This window comes from Tamandua tetradactyla, chromosome 23 (assembly GCF_023851605.1).
Source record: "Tamandua tetradactyla isolate mTamTet1 chromosome 23, mTamTet1.pri, whole genome shotgun sequence".
Lineage (NCBI taxonomy): Eukaryota > Metazoa > Chordata > Mammalia > Pilosa > Myrmecophagidae > Tamandua > Tamandua tetradactyla.
Window position 1 is genome coordinate 26,818,676 of NC_135349.1, and position 20,755 is coordinate 26,839,430.

At 39.8% G+C, this 20,755-nt stretch overlaps 1 pseudogene; it reads right to left on the reverse strand.

Moving 5' to 3' along the window:
- Positions 1-7,541: 7,541 nt before the first annotated feature.
- Positions 7,542-8,288, reverse strand: LOC143666573 (peptidyl-prolyl cis-trans isomerase A-like; annotated as a pseudogene).
- Between the last annotated feature and the right edge of the window lie 12,467 nt (positions 8,289-20,755).

A 20,755-nucleotide genomic window follows, 5' to 3' on the forward strand; every position in this document is an offset into this window, starting at 1 on the left:
CTGTGTACTAAGTGGTCGGTTCAGTTGAATACCAAAAGATTTCTCATTGAAATAGGAATAAAATCCAACTCCCTTCCTGCATCCTTCAAATTCCTGCATGGTCAGGAACCCACCTACATTTCAGAGCCTATCTCATGCCTCTCTTTCATCAATCCAGCAAACCAGCCCACCTCAGTCATGTTCTGAAACACAACACACTGAGCTCTTTCCTGCCTTACAGCATTTGTCTTTAATGTTCTATGTGTACAGTATGTCCTTATTCTAGCTAGGTGTCTGTCTATCTCCTTCTTATACTATTAGCTGCAGTCAAAATAACAAGATACTCTCCTGACCATCTTATCTAAAGTAACCAGCCCCTCCCCTCATCACTCTGCATTATATCACTCTTTGATATAATTTTTTTAACTATATTAAAAATTATTTTTTCCTTTATGGCCATATCACACCCAGGAATGAACTGGATAATTACTGTGCCTACTTATTTACTGTCTGTCTGTTCCAGTCTATTTCATTCAGTAGTAGACAAGAGGCATCCAGTCTATGCCATTTAGCACACTTTTTCTGTAAAAGACCAGATAAATATTTTTGACTTTGTGGACTACATGGTACCTGTTACAAGTACTCAATCCTGCTTTTGTGGTAGAATATCTGCTAGAGGCAATATGTAAATGAATGTTCATGGATGTGTTACAATAAAACTTTAGTTACAAGCACAGTTGGTGGACTGGATTGGCTGTGGTTCACCCCTTCCTGAGCTGTGGACCTCAGATCCCGGAGAATATATCTGTTATTCATTGCTGAATCCTTAGCTATTAGCAAGGTGACTAGCATATAGTGAGAACTCAAAAATATTAGCTGAATGAATAACAAGATATTCCTATGGCTTTCACTCCTCCTCCCTCATCTATTACTTCATACAATAAGAAGCACAGTGGGAGGTACAAGGCTGGGGTCAGCTGCTTCATCTTTGGCTTACAACTTGGCTACTGACCTTTGAACTTACAGTTTGTATTTGGTTGTTTAATTTTGATGTATAACTCTTTTCAATTCAACAATTGCACCCAACCTCATGTCCAAGGATTTTGACTCTGGATTTAAGTTTAATGTCAAGGGGAAACAATGGGTATGGGGAGACCCATGCCTCCCACACAGACAGCAACCCACTGTTGGTTGGTTCAGTACCTGTTTCCAACTCCTTCTCACATGCTTCATCAGCTAAAAAGACTGGTGAGCAAAACCTTGACCATCTTAGTCACTCTTCAGTTAGGAAAGGCCACATAAGGCTGTGCTGGTCAATGATACTTAAGTGGTATTCTACTGAGCAGAGTTTCAGAACAACCGTGTGATTTCCTTATGAAAAGAAACAGACTTCACCACACATCCTGGCTATTCAGCTCTTCCTGACTCTGATCAGCTGCAGCTGGGATGCCAAAAGGAACAACAGCCATGGACATGAACGACAGGACCCATGTACCAAGGATGGTAGAACCGCCAGACAAAAGGGCGGGGTCCTTATTGTCATCCTTGAGTTCTGGTACCAGCCCTTGAGTGCTATTTAAGTCAATGAAAGCCCTTAATGTTTAAGTCACTGGCAGTTAGGTTTTCTTTTGCTTGGAGCTGGCCATGTTCCTAACTGATATGATTGATAATTTTTATTTTGCTAATAGCCTCACTCCCTCACCTTTTGTTTCTCCATGGCCACACCAGAAGCTTTGCTTCTCTAATCACCTCTGTCCTTTCTGGACAGAGATTCCACCTGTGTTCCCTTTTCTTTCATCACCGTTTCTGAAATTTCCTGGAAAAAATGGAAAGGGGGAACTAAGGACCAGTTTGGTATTAAGAGACATAACTCTGTTGGGAAGCAAGGCAAATTTTGTAACATGGATAACCAGTGCTCACTGCCTGTTTGCTCTGTGCCTATAACTTGTAGGCGCTTAAGCTTCTGGTTCTTCTGGCTCTGGAATGATTCAGATGGTATCCTTGCTCCCACCTTCTAAAATTCCAGCCCTTTAGGACTTCAGCTCATCTCTAGGCTGCATACACCCTTCTTTGGCTGGCCCCAGGCCTTTTTTATAATTGGGACCAGGTGATTCTTACAAGAGGCACTTTAAAATGGTCTCTTGATACCAAAGATGCATATGATGATGTGACATCTTTGTTAGAACCTGCCCTCAACTGATCAACAAGTTAATACAAAGGGCCTGAAATTTTATTGTCATTTATTAATTCATTAGTTTACAGACATTTGCTGAATTCTATGTGTATGTCTGTGCTTTGTACTTGATGCTGGGGAAAAAGAAATGTGAAAGCTCTTCCTAACCTAGAGACGTTTACAGCCTAGTGCAGATGATAGACTCATGCACAAATCTCTTTTTTTTTCACATGGGCAGGCACTGGGAATCGAACCTGGGTCCTCGGGCATGGCAGGCAAGCATTCTTGCTTGCTGAGACACCGTGGCCTGCCCTACACAGATTATTTTGATAGAATGGGGTAAGTGCTGTGGTGGAGATACCCAAAAGACACCAGGAAGAAAGAAGATATGGGGATGGAGCTATGGGTTATCACTGTAACTTCATTTTAAATATGGATGCCTAAGTAGGGCCCTTCCTGGAAAAGGAAGCCACAGTGGCAGAAGCCCAGAGATAGGAATGTACATGAATATTTGGGAATCTGTGAGGAGGTTGGGATGGTCATTTATTGGGAGGCAGTGGGAGGAGCACTGATTTTGGCTGAAACTGGAGAAGACAGCAGGGGCAGATCCTGCTGGAGAACTTGGACTTCAGTCACAGACCCAGATGAATCTTGAGCAAAGAGCCCTGAAAGTATAAATAACACATTCACAATATCAGTTTAAGTATAAGCACAACACCAGGAAAATGAGTCTCTGGAGATAATTGAGTTTGTACTTATTGTACTATGGGCATCGCCAATGTAATCACTGGCTTTCAATTTGCAAATCCTATCTGTTGTTCCCTTTTCTCAAAGGCAATAATATATAACATTTTCTACTTATTCTCAGTAGCATAAACAAATCACTTTCTCTCATACTGGTCTTTCACAGATGGGAGTATTATTGGATATGAAGGTGTTTATGTTGCAGAATAAGGATCGATTGTGCCTGAGAAATCATACTGTGCTTCAGAGCCAGCACGCACACACACACATACACACACACGTGGCCTGGAGGGGTTGCCAACACATGAAGCTTCTTACCAGCTAAAACTTCTGGTGCAGCTCTGGCAGGGATCACATATAGTTGGGTGACATCCCTTCCTTACTTTTTGAGGTTGTCTAACCTTGTCCATGGTGCTGACTCATAATTGTTGGAAGAATAAACCAGAAGGGCATTAAAGTGTCTTTTAGTTCCAGGTGGCTAGGGTTCTGAGTTCCTAAAATTGTGATTTTAGGATATATGTGTCACTAAACTACACGATGCTTGTCTTTGAAGATTCTACAATTGCAACATATCAAAAATGGGTTTGCATCATTGAATGCAAGCAAAGACTTTGGACTCTTGATTCTCTGCTATAACAGAGTAAGAAGCATCCCAATGGTTGGTTATTTTATAAAAGCATTCGTACTTGATGCTTTCAGAGGGAAATTAAAATACTATTGCTAACACACCTAATTCTGAATAGTAGAATGGTCACTAATGCTGTAATGCCAAACTAGGTATCCTGCTGGCTGTTTGAATGAGTGGGAATCTACTGGGAGTGGTGATAAGGCACATACTGATTTTGTGTCTTGTATTTCTTAGTTGCTATCACCTGTGATTATCATGATTCCCTTTTTACCTTGTATTTCCTCTTGGAAACAGAACATTTAGAAATAATTTTAACTCTGGACATTTCCAAAAAACCTTTACGCATAAGTTCATGATGCAGTCATGAAATGAATACTGGAGAAAGAAATTAAACTTCAAGATTCCATTCTTAAGTATATGACCTTCTCCTCTCTGTGCCTCAATGTCTCTATCAGTCCTTTGAATGCATTGAATGGATCCTGGATTGTGGTGGCCAACCACCGTTTTTAGTTTCCTAGCATGCTAGGAAATTGGTTGTCTTAAACAATGAGAATTTATTTGCTTATGGTTTTGAAGCTAAAACAAAGTCCAGATGAAGATGTCATTAAGGTGATGTTTTCTCCCTGAATTCCAGCATTCAGGGACTAGCTACTGGCAATCCTTGGCTTCTCTCTCCCATGGCAAGGCACGTGGCAACATCCCTTGGTCTCTCCCTTCTCTTCCAGGCTCCCTTGTTATTCAGCTGATCTTGCTTCCCATGGCTTTCTCTTGCTCTATCTGAATTTCATTCTACTTATAAAGGATTCCAGTATTAGGATTAAGACCCATCCTAACTGAGTGGTCCAAACCTTAACTGAAGTAATCTTATCAAAAGGTCCTACTTAGACAAAGAGCTCACACCTACAAAAATGGATTAGATTTAAGAACATGATTGTATGAGCTATATCAGCATCAACCCACCATATTTCAACATCTGGACCCCAAAAAGGCATGTTATTCCTGTATGCAAAATACATTCATTCCATCACAACATCCCAAAAGTCTTAAGTCATTTCAGAAACAATGTTAAGTAGAAAGTCTCATTAAAATTGGTTGTGGATATGGTCTGTCCTGGGGCACTATTCCCCTCAGTCTACAGACGTTTGAGACTTACAAAAAAGTTATATTCTTCCAATAAACAATGGAGGGACAGACATAAGATAAATATTCCCATTCTTACAGGGATAAATTGGAAGAAAAATAGGGGCCATAGGTCCCAAACAATTCCAAAACCTAGCAGATCAAACACCATGAAATTTCAAGGTTTCTTGGAGTCATCTATGAAATGATGTTTGTCCTTAGGGCCTGATGAAGCAGCAGCCCCACCCCTTCCAAGTATTGCACAGTGGCCATATTCTCCTTCAACACTGGGGTGAAGCCTCCACCTCGTCCAAGCATTGAGATGGTGGCCAGGCTCTCTGCCTTCCCCACAGCACAGGTTCCACCCTCAGAGCACAGGGGTGATAGCCAGACTCTCTGCCATCCCCAGGTACAAGCTCCACCCTATCAAAGCATTTGGGGTGGCAGCACTATTCTTGAACAATGAGGTAACCCTCCCTCTCCAAGCACTGGGGCAAACTCACCTTCTCCACACACATGGGTGGGACTGCTCACTTGACCTGAGAAGATGTCTTTGGTCCAGACCTCAACTTTCATAGTTCTACCCTTGAAGTGACTTTTTCTTCATAGTCCTATTTCAGTCTGCCAAAGCTGACAGAAAGCAACACACCAGAGATGGATTGGCTTTTAATAAAAGGGGATATATTTAGTTAAGAGCATATTGTTCTTCAGAGGAAAGGGAGCTAACTTTCAACTTAGGTTCTTTCTTACATGGGAAGGTGCTGGGCGATCTCTGCTGGCCTTCTCTCCAGGCCTCTGGGTTCCAACAACTTTCCCCAGTGATTCTTTTCTGCTTCTCCAAAGGCCTGGGTTGAGTTGCAAGTGCTGGGATGAGTTATGCTGAGCTGCTTGGGCTGTGCTATATTGAAATCTCTGATTTAAGCATCCAGCCAATTAAATCAAACATCATTCATTGCAGCAGGCATGTCTCCTAGCCGACTACAGTTGTAATCAGTCAAAGATGAGCTTCACATGCCATTAGTTCATGTCCACAGCAATAGAACTAGGCACCTTCACCCGGCCAAGTTGACACCTGAACCAAACTACCACAAGTCCCTTCTCTGACCCTTTTAGTGCAGGCAGGCAGTAGTTCCATTTATAATAAATTACATTAAAAAATTGTCAGTTTTACATGTCGTTCACAGGGGTCCAAAATATCAGAAAAAAAGAACTTTCCCCACATCCTTCCTGGATAACTGCATTTCCAATCTTGACTTCCACAGAAATTGCTGACTGGATCCATGTTTAGTTAAACCATCACATGGAGCACTATTCTATGGGAGCTCATTTTCTAGAAACTCAGAATTTTCCAAACCATTGATTCCTGGCTTCTTTGTGCCCAGGAGTTCAGCTTATCTACTTGCCTTTTATATCAAGTTGCAAGTAGAAACCAGGCTGTACTTTTCACACTTACCTTGGAAATCCCCTCAGCTAAATACCCAAGTTTATCATTCTCAAATTCTACCTTCATTTGATATCAGATCTCAACCTTGCCAAATTCCCATTCATTTAAAAATAAGTATCACTTTTCTTCTAGTTTCCAATAACACATTAATCATTTTCTTCTAAGGCATCACTGGAACTACTTTTAACATCCATATTTCACCCAACATTCTGTTCATGATGAATTATGTCTTCATAATTCATGAGAGAAACTTTCTCTCACTCATACAGCTCTCACTCATATTTGGGTTTTCACAATTCTTCTAGTCTTTACTTATTATCCAATTCCAAAGCCCTTTCCTCATTTTTGGTATTTCTAATACCAGCACCCTACTCTTCTAGTACCAAAATCTGCTTTAGTTTCCGAGGTTACTCAAGCAAATACTATGAAATGGGTCAGGTCAAACAGTGGGGATTTTTTCACCTACTATTTTGAGGCTGAAAGGAAGTCCAAATGAAGTCATCATCAAGATGATGCTTCCTCATGAAAGAACAGCATATTGGACTGATTGTCAGTGATACTTGTCCCCTCTGTCACATGGCAAATTTCATGGCATCATCTCCTGGTCTCTCCCTGCTCCTCCAACTTTCATCAATGTCAAGCATTTTGCTTTCTGTGGCATCCTATTTGTCTGAATTTCACTCTGCTTATAAATGACACCAGAAATAGGATGAAGGTCCAACCTGATTGACATGGGTACACCTTATCTGAAGTAATCTCCTCAAAAGTTCCTACTTACAACCATAAGAATGGATTAAATTGAAGAACACGTTTTTTGTTTTTTTTTTTTTGGGTACATAGAGCTTCAAACCATCACACCATCTAAAATGTCAGCAGACAACAAAAATAACATGAAACAATAAAGTAGGCTGATTGTATGTGTAAAAGCAAATATTGTGTGAGGGGCATAAGGGTGGGAGGCTGTGGCAACTGGAGAATGTGATCAGCCCTGTCAGTACTCCTGCTGATTATTTTCATGCAGGAATGAAGGCCCAGAATTTGGAGAGCTTTGGTTTTTTTAAGAGCAGATGATAATCCAGGTTTTATGAGAAATCTCCATATTTTTAAAAGCTGGCCTATTATTTTTATTATTTAATAAATATGTAATACATAGTAAAATACATAATAAATATATTTTCAATATTTTTGAAAAATTGAGCACATCAAATTATCTCATCCATTGACCAAATTTCAATCCACAGGGTACCGTTTTGTTTGATTGTTTTCTGCTTAAGTTTTTATTTAATAATCATAAACTTAACTCTGCAATTCAGCTAGACTTGGAAGGGAAGGATAATGTAGTGAAAGCACAATGATAGGATACTGAGGCAGACCAGAGGAGGTGGGACACTCTCCTGAGCTACAGAAGGAATAGTCTGGTGGAGAAGACAAAACACAAATCAAATTTATTAAATTTATCCACAGTCGGCAATGGTGATCTTCTTTCTGGTCTTACCATTCTTGGACCCAAAACACTCCATGGCTTCCACAATATTCACTCCCTTTTTCACCTTGCCAAAGACCATGTGCTTGCCATCCAACCACTCAGTCTTAGCAGTGAGATGAAAAACTGGGAACCATTTGTGTTGGGTCTGGCGTTGGCCATGGATAAGATGCCAGGACCTGTATGCTTCAGGATGAAGTTCTCATCATCAAATTTCTCCCCATCGATGGACTTGCCATCAGTAGCATTATGGTGTATGAAATCACCACCATAGTACATAAACCCAGAAATAATCCTGTGAAAGCAGGAACCCTTATAACCAAATCCTTTCTTCCCAGTTCTCATCATCAAATTTCTCCCCATCGATGGACTTGCCATCAGTAGCATTATGGTGTATGAAATCACCACCATAGTACATAAACCCAGAAATAATCCTGTGAAAGCAGGAACCCTTATAACCAAATCCTTTCTTCCCAGTTCTCATCATCAAATTTCTCCCCATCGATGGACTTGCCATCAGTAGCATTATGGTGTATGAAATCACCACCATAGTACATAAACCCAGAAATAATCCTGTGAAAGCAGGAACCCTTATAACCAAATCCTTTCTTCCCAGTGCTCAGAGAACAAAAATTTTCTGCTATCTCTGGAACTTTGCAAACAGCTCAAAGGAGACATGGTCCAAGGGCTCCTGGTCGACAGTGATGACAAAGAACATCTGTAAGGCCAGGCCACCAGTTTTGAACCTCTAGTCTGGCCAGCCAGTCTTTCAATTCTACTGCTCAGTAGGGTGGGATTTCCATGGCTTGGAGTTCTAACCAAGAACTTTGGACACCATTCTATGCTTGTTGAAAGTTAACCTTTTTTATTTTACTCTGTGACCTGGACAAGTCACTTCACCTCTATTTATTAAGGTGGAAAACAGTAAGATTTATCTCATGGGGCTGTAAGAATTATAGGAAATTATATGTCTAAACTACCCTTCTCAGTGTATATCCCATGTGTCCTCCTTTCTTTCTTCAATCCTTGCATTTTGCATTTCATTTACTCATTCAGTCACTCAATAAATAATAATTGGGTACCCACTATAGGACAGGCACTGTGCCAGATGCTAGAATGCAATTAATGAACAAGCGAGGCAGGCTCTCTGAACACGTGGAAATATTAATCATAATAAAAGTAGTCATTACTGAATGCTAATTATGTAGCAGTAACTATGCTTAGTGCTTTATAAGTATTAACCCATTTAATACTCCTAATAACCATATAAGGTATCTACTATTTTTATCCCTACTTTATAGATTTTAAAAACGAGGCCAGAAAAGAGGTAAATTATTTGCTCACAATTACACAGCTAATGACATTAGAACCTGGATTTTATCCCACTTCTGTCTGACTTTAAACACCTAGCTAATAAACATCATTGAATTCAGGCTAGTTCATCAGGCCAATAAACTAACAATATAAAGTACAATGTAATAAAAACTGTTTTAGTTTCTTGGCTACCAAAGTAAATACTATGCAGTGGGTTGGCTTAAAAAATGGTGATTTATTGGGTCATGATCTTGAGCTAGGAATAGTCTAAACCATAGACTGTTGTTCTGGGGCTGGCTGCTAGTGATTTTTGGTCCTGGACCCCTTTGTCACATGGCAATGTACATGGCGGCCTCTCCTGACCTTGCCCTTCCCTTCCAGATTCCATTGACCTTCAGCCTCTTGCTTCCTATGTCTTTCTGTCTGAATTTCATTCTGCTTATGAAGGACTCCAGTAACAGAATTAAGACCAATCTTGATTAAGGTGGGCCACAGCTTAACTGAAATAACTTCTTCAAAAGGTCCTACTTACAACTTGGAATCTCAGGTAGCACATGAGATTTTGTTGGTTTGTCCAGAGTGATCCCCCGATGAATCCCAGAATGATTTGATCAGTGACTGGAAAAGTATTTGCAAGTCCCCTTTGGGGAATGGTGAGAGCGGGGAGAAATTCAACTTCCCCAAGTTGAATTCTTGATATTCTCACAAGCAGTGTGGACAACCAAAGCTATAGGCTGAGCCCCCAGTCTTGGGGTTTGTTCACATGAAACTTAACCCCACAAAAGATAGGTCAAGTCTACTTAAAATTTAGGCGTAAGAGTCATCCCCAAGAGAGCCTCTTTTGTTGCTCAGATGTGGCCTCTCTCTTCAGCCAATATGATGAGCAGTCTCACCACCCTCCCCCTCTCTGCGTGGGACATGACTCCCAGGGATGTGGACGTTCCTGGCAACTTGGAACAAAGATCCTGGAATGAGCTGAGACTCAGCATCAAAGAACTGAGAAAAACCCTAGAATGAGCTGAGAATTAACATCAAGAGACTGAGAGAACCTTCTCAACCAAAAGGGGGAAGAGTAAAATGAGACAAAGTATCAATGGCTGAGAGATTCCAAACAGAGTCGAGAGGTTATCCTGGAGGTTATTCTTATGCATTAAGCAGATATCACCTTGTTGTTCAAGATGTAGTGGAGAGGCTGGAGGGAATTGCCTGAAAATGTGGTGCCGTGTTCCAGTAGCCATGTTTCTTGAGGATGATTGAACAATGATATAGCTTTCACAATGAGACTCTGTGAATGTGAAAACCTTATGTCTGATGCTCCTTTTAGCTACTATATCAACCGAAGAGTAGAACACATGGAATAAAAATAAATAATAGGGGGAACAAATGTTAAAATAAATTCAGTTTGAAATAGTGGTAAATGAAAGCGAGGGGTAAGGGGTATGGTACATATAGTTTTTTTTTTCTCTATTATCATTTTATTTCTTTTTCTGTTGTCTTTTTATTTATTTTTCTAAATCGATGCAAATGTACTAAGAAATGATGAATATGCAACTATGTGATGATATTAAGAATTACTGATTATATATGTAGAATGAAATGATTTCTAAATGTTTTGTTTGTTAATTTTTTTAATTAATAAAAAAAGTTAAAAAAAAAAAAAAGGTCCTACTTACAGTGGGCTCACACCCACAAGAATGGATTAAGTATATGAGCATGTTTTCCTGGGATACATAGCTCCAAACCATCCCAAAAGATATATGCAATATGGGGGGTGTGAAAGCCTAAAGAAAGGGGTACCTATTTCAGTTGGGAAGTGTGTGTGTTGGGGGGAGTGGAGTTTGGATTCTTCAAGGAAACCTTCCCGGAAGAAATGGCTCCTTAGCTAAGGTTTGAAATCCTGGATTTTTTTTTTTATGAGAGTGTGTTATGTGGTTACCTGTTGTGATGACTGATATTGCAGAATTGTAGGATCTTGGTCACCTTGCAGAAACATCCTTCTGCATCTCTTATGGGCTGTCCTACTTTGTATTTCACATGTGAAGTGTCTCAGTGATTCAATAGTCATGAATTATCTACCAAAAAGAGATCATTTGGAGGTAGCAGAGAGTAGGGTAACCTCTTAATGTAGTACTGGAAAAAAAATATCCTTCTGGAAAAGTGGTTGACCAGATGATCTCTGTCTCCTGATTGTTTCTCTTGAATAATCTGTTCTCTGGGCTGATTGAGAACAGATAGCCAATGGCTCTGAGACAAATGATTGGGGAAGGCAAGACTTCTCAGTGGTTAAGCCCATGACCTTTAGAGTCAGGTTACTGAGCAAAACTCGCCTGCTCCTTTCTAGCCCTGGTCACTTAACTTTTCTCTGGCCTCAGTTTCCTCATTTGTCAAATATATATGATGATAGTAGGGTTTGTTTAGACTAATTGTATGGTTAAATGGAAGAATGATGTGGAAGACTGAGCAAGGGGCGTGCTACATAATGGGATGCTTAATAGCTTTTTGTTGATTAAGAAATCTTGAAAACCCTGAGTTAAACCCATCTCTCTCCGTTCAGCGAATATTCTTTGAGCACCTCTTATGCGGTACACACAGTGGTTTTCTCATTTAATCTTTATGAAAACCTTGTGAGGTAAGAGTTCCTAAACCTTTTTCCACAGATGAGCTCTCAGCATCATTAAGATATCGATTCTAATTTTCTGAAGAGACACATTGCTATCCTTCGTGGTTTCCTCTATCTGGGAATGCTTTTCCTCCCAATCGATGTTCATGTTCATATTCTTTGCTCAAATGTCATCTCTTCTGAGAACCCATACTGGACCTGCATGTCAACAGCACCCCTATTACTCCTGAGCCCCCTTACTCTGATTTTTCTTCAAATCACTTCATAATAGCAAGCATTATATTCAGACATGTTTATTCATTTACTATTTTTCATCACCACTAGAAGAGAAGCTTGAGGAAGACAGAAACTTTGTATTTCTTGTTTAGCACTGTACTAACTGGGACTAAAAAATTTCTCAATAAGCATTTGTTTAATGGGTTGATATATCCATGGATAGATGGATGGAATGCATAAAAAGACTCCATACATCCGATCTTATCCCAAAGTAATTCATTCTGTAACATTTTAAGCATCATAGAGCCACTAAGTAAGGAAAATGCCCCATTATTTCATGTTGTTCACATCTTGTGATTCTTTATAAACTGAATTCTGGGACTCCATAGAGTTTTTTTTTTTTTTTTTTTTTTTTAAACATTTTCTTGTTTTTATTATATTTTGTTTGTTTGTTTGTTTTTTACATGGGCTGGGGCCGGGAATCGAACCGGGGTCCTCCGGCACGGCAGGCAAGCACTCTTGCCCGCTGAGCCACCGCGGCCCGCCTCCATAGAGTTTTATAGAAGAATCTAAGATACCAGGATAGTCTATTTTCCTTTCATCTCCAGGCTTCAATTAGAGCATGAATATGTTTAAAAATGAAAATTCTACATCGGATTTCATTTGGTAAAAATAGTTAAAGCAGTTATAAAATGAGACATCCTCTCATATCAAAATATGACCTAATCCTTTCATTTTGTGGTCAATGAAATTGCCTTAAATATATGAAATTATTAGCCCAAAGTTCCATAGGGATTGGATGCCAGAGACAAACCAAACTTAAGTGTAACTTCAAGCTCAATGCTCTTTCCATGTTATCATTTATTCATTCATTATGCAATCATTGAACCTATATTGTCCTGGACCCAAAATTCATACCTTCAATCTAGATTCTGAGGATATAGAGATGAACAAGATAGGCAAATTTTCTGCATTCTTATATTTTTCATTTTAAGAGAAGAATAGCCAATAATCAAATAATTAAACAAGATAATTATGAACATTAAACTAAGGGAAAAATAGGCATTCTAGGAAAGTATTCCAAGGATATTACCTGCAAAGGAGCATGAGCATAACTCAGCAGACTTTTCTCTGTGAGACAAGATTGGCGTCTTTCCATGAGAATAGAATGGTTAAGATTCCAGACTCCTACTTGGACTACTCCTTTTCTCTGTGGAATCTGAAAAATCTTGCCAGCTAAGTGTTTTTCAGAATCCCATGCTGATCAACATGATGCATTCATTTTACTGCTTAGTAAGCCCAGAATCTGATTTTGATGAACCCACTGACATATATGTTTTATTGCTTAGTAAAATCAGGATTGGATTTTTATCAGCCTTGCTGCCCAATGCTCATTTATTGTGCTCTAGCTTCTGCGAGACTCTTTCATGTGAGTTGATGAGAAATTTATGCTCGGATGAAATGACAGTAAATTAAACTAGGAAACACACATGCATGTAGACGCACAGAACAAAGAACTTCACTGTTCAAGATGATTTCAGAGTATAGATGGCACTGGGGAGCCCTTGAACATGCCTTCAATAATAGTGATATTAATAGGGGTGTAAGAGAGACTATGGAAAAAAAAAAGACTCCTCATATGTCTGGGGGTGCAGCTGGCCCTGCCGTCATGGGGCCCTTGAAGCAAGCAATTTACAGAAATAAAAACCTGGGTGATTATCCACTTTCTTACATGAAGTTGGAGACAAGTGTTTAAAATTCGGTTTAGCCTATTGTTCAAGAGCATGAAAATGTAATCAGGAAGCAGTAATTAAACACTTAATGTGCACCACTGTTTGGTGAAAAGAGAGGAAAAGGAAAAGACATGATGTCTGCTATCAAAATACTTCCTTGGAAGACATACCCTCAGTGAGTTAAAATGATTCAGGTGTGTGGCTGCTAAAGAAGGTTGTTGGTGGAGGAGGTATCACTGAGGGATTTACAGAATGATGATGTCATTGTCCCTCAGTCTTCACAGACCCATCTTCAGCCCCATCCCAAAACGTTTCCCTGATGCTCCTGCCTGGATGCAGCCTCTGAACACCACTTTAACCATATCTCACTATATAAAGTTCCCAGCTCTATGTGGCAAAAACTGATCTCCAAGTCACTGAAGCAAAAAAATTCTTCACACACACAACTGTTATTCTTTAGGTACAGTTGTATCTAGGAATTCAAGCAATACCACTTGTCCTTGTATTTTGTTGCCTTCACTTTCAGGAAAATTCTTCTTGTGGGTAAACTTGGTGGCTTCAGGTTCATATCTCCCCAGCTCAGTAACTGCAGAAGAAGCAGAGCTTCTATTTCTATATTATTCCAAAAAGATCACAAGATTGAATCTCTTGGGTCCAATTTGAGTCACAGCCCACTCTTGAGCTAAACACTTTGGCCAGAAGACTGGAATACTCTGCTTGTTCAAACCAGGTCGGGCTCCCACCCACCTGCAGCTGGAGATTGGGGATAGTCACTCCCATATCACCTGGAGTCATCGTGGGTCGAGAGGAGTCTGAGAAGTCAACCTTGGGTGCTGTTACCTGTAGAAGGGAAAATGGATTCTAGAAAGGCAAAAGTAGTCAGTGCTCTTTTCAATGTCTCCTGACCCATTTCCCATCCCACCAATATTATAAATATTTCTGCCTGTCTCCCCTCACAGAGTAAAGCCCTCAGGCCAGAACCCACATCTGCTTTACTGATTCTCACTTAACCCTGAGGAGGGCATTTCACATGTCAGGTGCTCGATAAATACAGCTTTAATGGAACAATATATATCCAAGCGCTTCTTTTACTTTGCTTGGTGTAATTACTTCAAGAATCCCTGTGTGGAAAGAAATGTTTCATTTCAGCACTCCTTTCCAACAAATGCATCTCCGTGTAAAAGGCAGAGCCTTCAGAGCATGTACAGTTCCTGGTTTTTCTGATTAACAAATAAAGCTGAACAAAATTAATGAATGTGTCAAAATTTCTGAGGCTTTGATGACTCAGACTCATTGGGTAAATGTTTCCATTGAATGAAACAGATTTATCTTCGCATTGTTCGTAACTGTAGGTCATTTAATAGATGACGCAGTCTGAGGCTTCTGTGGCAACAGAATACTGAAGGAGAAGTTGCGGGAGGATAGAAAAATTTTCCAGACATCTGGAAATAAATAATTTAATTAAAACTAAGTCATAGAATTTAAGAACGTTTTTGTTATAGAGGTTTGGATTCAGCGTAGAAAAATCAATGCCAAATGAAAGGATCTAGTCTAGCTAAGGGGGTTTATTTCATCAATGAGGTTCCCAGTAGGTTAAAGAGAAAACCACAGCTGTGTTTTGGAATAGCTTTAAATTCAAGCACTAGGTTAACTATATAAGAAGCACTTGAGGAGCTTGTCAGAAATACATATTTCTGGACCCACTCTAAAGTTCCGGTTCAATTGGTGTGGGGTAGGATGGATAAATTTGCTTTTGAATGGCACCCTGGTGAAGCCAGATGTGAGAGATGCTGTATACAGGTTCCAGCTCACCTGCTCCAGCAATGCCTATGGTGGAGTTGAGAGCTGAGAATCTGGGTTTATCACACAGATGTGGGTGTGACTCAGCCTTGTCCCTTATTGGCTGTGCAACTTTGGGTCAGATACATAAATTCTCTGATGCTCAGAAACAAATGAGAAGATGTGAATAGTCTTTACCTCCGTGAGTCATATGGGGATTAAAAGAGGTAACATCTGTACATGCCACAGCAGGGTGTCTGGTATAGCCCAAACCATCAATGATTATTAAATCTTGTTAGTTTTGTTATATCACAGACATGAGGGCTGCACAGTTCTCACTTTAAACAACCCCCCCTCATAAGAGAAATTGACCATACCATTTAAATAATAATAACAAGAATTTTTATTACATATATATATTTATGTTATTACTATATGCTAGACACAGTTCTAAGGGCTGTGACTCATTTTATTACCACCCAGTCCTTTGAGGTAGAGATAGATCATTACCATTGCATTACATAGAGGTTAAGTGACTCCTGGCACTGCAGAAGACTTCTCCACAGGCGCAACAGGGGTGGCAAGAAAACTCTGCTCACGGAAAGTGCCTTTTGATTTTGGAGAATTTGTGGGACGTGTGAAATATGTCCAATTTAATAACCTCTGTAGGCAGGCCTTCTGGGCTTGTGCCTCAGCTACTCGCATCGCTGAATCGTGGCTTTTATGAAGGGGGCTCCATTATTCCCAGCTTCCAAATCTGCACAGCGGTGACCTTTTTTTGTTTGTTTGCATGGGCTGGCACAGGGAACCTAACCCCGGTCTTCGGCAAGGCAGGCAAGAACTCTGCCACTGAGCCACCGTCACACCGCCGGGCGTGACTTGTAAGCTGTCTCGCCTGGGAGCTCTTGTCACCCAAAGGGCCAGCTGGAGTTTCTGCTTTTTTCCTTCAGTTCGCATACCTGGCGTTATATTTGGAACATCCCGCTCTGAGATTTCCAAAATATGGTCTGGAGGCACTAGTTTTGGTCAACCGTGCGCACCCCACTGGCTTTCATGACCAACAGAAAGAAGTTCGAGCCCTGAGACTCCCCTTCTGGTCCAGACCCGGAGCTGTGCTTCAAACGCCTGCTGTGGGAGGCAGCCTGGACGCCTGTGCTGTGGGTGCAGATGCCTACAAGAAAGATAACTGCTTCCGGCGAAAATCAGTGATCACCCCATTCAATGAGATGCTCGCCTCCTTGTCCTCTCAGGGTGGTGGTGGGCCCCTCCTTCCCCATCAATTCCAGTCAACCTGCGGTTGGTCTCGCTGTTCTGCCCCAGCCCACGCAGCAGGCTTTGGGAAGGCAAAGGCAATTTCCCAGACTCCAAAACAAAGAGGGTCCTCTCCCGGCCCCTCCCCACGCACAAAGACACATTCCGGTGTCTCAGCGTTCACCTATCGCTGATTCATTTCTCTGGGGTTGAAGAGTATCTTTGATCTTCTGCTCTTTCTTTCCCCTTCTTATTGTTTATGAGACTCTTTTAAATCTCAAAAATGTTGCATGCTTGTTGTACCCAAATGCTAGAGGCATTTAAAGAAGTCGATACTTTTTTCCCTCACTACTTTGAACCACTCGCCATGACTCACAAGGCTAGCTATCAGGTTTATATTTTACCACAGCTTTTCCCCATGCCCATAAAACATGTCCTAATATAGATGCACATTTGTATATGCATGTACATATACGTGGTTCACATTATGTACACATTCTACAACTTCCCTACAGTTTGCTTTGTTTTACTTACCACCCCAGAAATTCCAGCAGATATATGATTACATCAACTCATCTTTTAAAATGGCTACATATTATTTCATAGCTTGAATTGACATCATGAATTTGACCATTTTCCTCCTGATTGATGCTTAGGGTATGTTTGTGGTGTTTGTGAGTATATACTTGCAACATTAAATGAGGCAGCAATAGACATGTTCATGTTTCTGTACTGTTGTTTTTATTTCTGTAAATGAGATTATGTTACTTTGAAATTACTATGTCATAGGGTATATGTATTTTTATTTAAAAGATTCTTGCCAGATTAATTTCCAAAGAGCAATTAGGCTTCCATCAGGAAAACATGGGAATGTCTATTTCCCTATGCACAGAGCAACACTGAAATCGTTTCTGTCTTGGCTTATTTTTGTTAATTTGACTCCTGAAAAGGGGTAGCTTGCTTTTGTTTTGCTATGCATCTCTCTTAGTAATAATGGATTCATGCATCTTTTCATATATTTAATTGTATATCAGCTTCAGTAATCTCTCTTCTCATGCCGATGTTCTTGAAAGGAATGATACCTTGATGCTTTGGTTAACAATGACCTGTGAGCTCAGAGCAAGGAATTACAATTTATAACATGGATCAGGCATGTGACAAAAGGACAGAGACGTGAGGTTGGAAGGAGGTCTGCAGCAGGAGGTAGAATAGTTAAAGAATAGTTCCTTGTTTCAGAAGTTCTTATGGGCATGGATGTAACAATAATGAACATCTTGGTTGTGATATTGTGGTGTTATTTTGCAAGATGTTAACACTGGAGAAAACTGGGTAAAGGGTATATAGGATCTGTCTGTATTAATTTTTATAACTGTATGTGAATCCACAATTATCTCAAAACAAAAACTTTAATTAAAAAATTGTTGAGATCCCGCTCTCGCTGTTCTAGCAATATTTACCACCTGCTTTAAAGATTGTAATCTTAACACAATTTTAGAGAGGTTGGTTAAGGTAAAACTTCTGCCTAAACCCTCCCTATTCCTGGCCCGTGGTTTAGTTAGCTACTACCCAGTGGGTGATTAGGCTGTCATGGAGGAGTTGTCTAGACTTTCTTGGTGGAAGAAATGGAGGGAATATAGTTTAGGTTATTGTTCTAGTTTGCTAGCAGCCAGAATGCAATATACCATAAATGGAATGGCTTTTAAAAAGGGGAATTTAATGAGTTGCTAGTTTACAGTTATAACGCTGAGAAAATGTCCCAATTAAAACAAGTCTATAGAAATGCCCAATCAAAGACATCCATTCAGGTTCAAGAAGACCAGTGAAGTTCAGGGTTTCTCTCTCACGTGAGAAGGCACATAGCAAACATGGTCAGGGCTTCTCTCGCAGCTGGAAGGGCACATGGCAAATAGGTCATCTGCTAGCTTTCTCTCCTGGCTTCTGGTTTCATGAAGCTCCCTGGGAGGCATTTTCCTTCTTCATCTCCAAATGTCACTGGCTTGTGGGCTCTCTGCTTCTCATGGCTATGTCGTTCTTCTCTGTTCTTTCTGAATCTCTTTCTTTCTCCAAAATGTTTCCTTTTTTATAGGACTCCAGAAGCTTGTCAAGACCCACCCAAATGGGTGGAGATATGCCGTCACCTAATCCAGTTTAACAGCCACTCTTGATTACATCACATCTCCAGGGAGATAATCTGATTACAGTTTCAAATATACAGTATTGAATAGGGATTATTCTGCCTTTATGAAATGGGATTTTGATTAAAACATGTTTTTCTAGGGTCCATACATCCTTTCAAACCAGCACACGAGGGATGTGATTTGATTTGTGTTTTTAGAAGAGCACTATGGTGGCTGTATGGAGAATAGGTTGTAATTAGGCAATAGAGGAAAAAACAATAGATAACACAGGAGGTTATTGCAAAATTCTAGTTGAGAGATGATAGCAGCTTGGATGAAGGAAGTGCAGTAGAGATAGAGAAGATTGGACAATTTTGGTATTTTTTTTGAAAGTAGAATGAGATGAAATTGTTGGTGGGTTGTATGTGAACAGAAGAAGAAAGTTGAAAATAATTCTGAAGTTTTAGGTTTGAGATACCTGGAGGAATGGTGGTATCATTTCATGTGGTGGAGGAGGGAAACAAAGAATAAAGCTGACACAAAAATAGAGTTTTCCATTGACCATGTTGAATTGCAAAATGGATTCCTGGTAAAGATGTCAGTTTGACCATGGAATATAGGAAACTAGAGTCAGACAAGTGGTCTAAGCTAGCCTGTAGATTTGGGCATCAACAGCACATAAGTATTATCTAAAGCATCAGGGAAGGAGAAAAGAAGAAAAGTGCCCTAGATTCCAGGCATGCTCAGACCCAGTTCCTGAACTTGAATTCATATATCCAAATGCTTTCTCAGTCGCTCCACTTACACATCAAGTAGGAATGTCAACATTTCCAAACAGAACTTCTGACTTTCCCCTTCTAATTGCTCAACCTCCTCTCAGCTAATAACGAATCATTATTCCAGGATCTCAGGCCAAAAGTTTAGGAGACAATCTATGACCTTTCTTTCACAACCCACTTAAAAACCACCAGAAAATCCTGCTGGTTCTATCTTCAACATCTATCCATAATCTGACCACTTCTCATTGCCTGCAAGTCACTGTCATCTCTCATCTGGATTTTCACCTAACTGATCTTCTAACTAAGTAGTTGACATAAGTCAGATCACAATAATTTCTCTGTTCAAATCCCACCCATGGCTCCCTATTTCACTAAGTGTCAAAATCTAAGTGTTCATATAGCCCTTTATGTGATTTTTTTATGTCACCTCTTCTAACACATCTTCCCTTCCTGTTCAACTTAATTATTCTACTCAATCTATAATGGTTTCCTTGTTATTTTTCCTTCTTTCCAGCCATGTTTCTGCCTCAGGGCCTTTGCATTTGGTTTTTCCTCTGCCTGAAATACTCTTTCCTAAGATATCTGCACAGTTTGCTACCTCATCTCCTTTAAATATTTGCTCAAATATTGTTTCCTGCCTAACACTTTTTTCTGAAGTACTTATTAAATTCTATCATAGTATATAATTTACTCATTTTTATTTATTTTTGTATTGTCAAGATTCTACTGCTGGTATGTAAGCTTCCTAAGGACGAGGATATCTGTCTGTTCTATTCACTGATGCATCCTAACTACCTGAAATATGTGCAGAGTAAGAAAACAATAAATCTTTGCTGAATTGAAGATTCACCATTCACCATTCAACATTCTACTATCCCTAGTAGAGACATGACATTTTTTTCTTAGTGATTTTTAGGATTTTTCAAAAAATTCTACTTCAGGCACAGTGGTTTTCATTGTTTTTGTTTTTTACAGTTTTGTTCACCAATAGACCACTGGTAGGGGTCAAAAAGTTCTTGATTTTACTTATGGGTTTTGGGCCATTTAAGAAAAAAATGCATTGAAGGTTTTTTGCTTTATCATTTTTTGCTTGTATTTCCTGCTACTGTTGCTTGATAAGACTCATTTAATGAAGTGGGTATCATGATGCCATAAGCTGGGTTTCAATGGTCACTGCCTTCCTAAGTCAGTGATTTGAATTAATAACATTTTTGAACACATGAACTTTATTTAGATCCATGAATTCATAATGGTAACACTAAACCTAATTAGTAACATTTGGAAGATACTAGGGAACCAACACATCTGAAACCTAGTAAATAAAGGGTAAAGATTAAGCTGAATACATAACTTTTCTCAGTAAAAGAGAAGCACCT